Here is a 2218-nt window from a genome sequence, read left to right as displayed (position 1 = left end):
GTCCCCCTCCCTACCCTGGTCTGATTTGCTTCAAGTCAGTCACACATGCTATACTGATATGGGTCACAGAACACATAATTCTGAGACCCATATCAACATAGCATATATAGTGTATTTCAGAGGTTCAAGATGGGAAGTCGAGGGGGATTCGAGATTCATTTATATATGATAAGGCGGCAATTGCTGGTTGTTTGTAATGTGTTAAGGACAATACATTGCCATGCTTTTTTAATGTACAAAATGTATTTAGACGTGTTGAAAAAAGTTTCTTTTTACAAGTTATTTAATCAGTTTTGTCTCTTCTATTTAATTAAAAACAACGAAACTTACAAAAAATGACAAGCATCAAGCATTCCATTAAGTCTCCTTAATGCATATTATATATGTGTGTGTATGTGAGGGTGTGTGTGTATGTGTGTTATGGACTGTGGTCTGAGTGTACAAACTTACAATTTGTATGTATGATTTGCTAAGAAAGTGTTTTATAAGTTTTCAAATGTCATCAAATAATGTTTCTTTTTCTTTCTTATAATTATAACTTGGTTGAATGTTCTAGCCTATATGTTTGTAAGTGCATATGAGTGTGTCTTGTTGAGCAATGTATTAAATGATTGCTTTCTGTCCATCTATACCGGTTAAGAGAAGACTTAAATACGCTAAGCCTCTTGTCTCATCCAATTGTTCAATTTTTTTGTCCAAGAAAATTTGTTGAAATATGTAAGTCCCCTTTACATGTTCAATGTCTTTTACCATTAACGTTATTATTTCTAATATTTGTTCTACCTTTAATTGTATCTGTATTTAATAAAGACGTTAATTACACTGATTTTTTTGTAAACAAATGATATATGGTTATAAATGATAAATGCATACTTGCCAACCTTTTGATTTGTTTATGGGAGAGTAGCCGTGTGCTCAAAATAAAATATTACAAAATATGAATAATTATAAAAGATGTGTATATAAAAAAACAACACTTTAGGGTGTCAAATTGCCAATCGTCTTTTTAGTTGTTCTTTATAATGAAATCATAGGTAACAGAATAGTTAAGCAAGTTTAATTACTGGCTGGAAATGGTCAATTCTACCACGGACTTAGATAGCAATCTAATTCCGTGGTCTGACCTATGAGTCGAAATGTGTTAAGGGGACGTAACTCACGAGATCTGGAAAAATAAGCTACATGTAGATATGATTCGTCAATCCACCAAGGTATTGGACTAGACCTGGGTCCATGACTTTGACTAATTTTTATATGGTTCACTTTTCGAAACGTGTGAAATAATCAGTTCTTAAATATGAAAATTAAAAAATTGATTAACTGATTACAAGTAACGTTTTAGTCAATTTTCAACTACGTAATAATCCATTCAGATACGTGGTCACTCACAAACTCTACTTACAGGTCATTGATATATCTGGTCACACACTCTAATTATACTATAAAAAAAAACAGATACCTGGTCACAAGCACTGGTAATAGTTCACTGAGTTACATGTACCTAGTTACGAACAGTAACAGACGCACTCCCTATGGACAACTGAGATACCTGATCACAGAAAATATAGTTCACTGAGATACCTTTGTACAAACACTTACTATAGACCACTGAGATACCTGGTTACAAACACTTATAGATCATTATGATACCTGGTCACAAACACTTACATTAAGACTATTGATGCAACACTTCCTCAGAGATCAAGTCCAGTCAAGATAAATATTTTTAAAAAAATATCACGTTTGTGAGGTGTTTACATAATTGAGTTGTTCACTGCTTTAATACGTTATTTGCATTCATAGCCTTACGCATCGAGATATACACAGGTGTGAAAGTTAAGTGTATAATTTACAATATTATATAATATGTAGTGTGGCAGGTTTTGACTGTATTGTATTGGAGGTAATTTAAAAGCCTTGCAGCTGTGAACACGTCAGGTTTGTTTTCAAAACCTGAAATCATTAATATTATCTTGAGCAAATCTAAATAATTTCATAACTGACGCACCCTAAAAAGCTTTTAACTTATTGATGTATTGGTTTTGTGCATCCAATAAAGTTTGTTATAGTCATGAATATGAATAACATATCTTCTGATGTCGATTACATTTTAGATTAATTTTAGAGATACAGTTTGAAGATTATTCACGATCTGTAGATTTCTTTACACACGTGTACCACGCCACCAATTGTAAAAAATCAATTTATCATAACTTTG

The sequence above is a fragment of the Mizuhopecten yessoensis genome, unplaced genomic scaffold (genome assembly GCF_002113885.1).
Source record: "Mizuhopecten yessoensis strain PY_sf001 unplaced genomic scaffold, ASM211388v2 scaffold716209, whole genome shotgun sequence".
In the NCBI taxonomy this organism is placed as follows: Eukaryota; Metazoa; Mollusca; class Bivalvia; order Pectinida; family Pectinidae; genus Mizuhopecten; species Mizuhopecten yessoensis.
Note: the sequence above shows the minus strand (reverse complement) of the source record.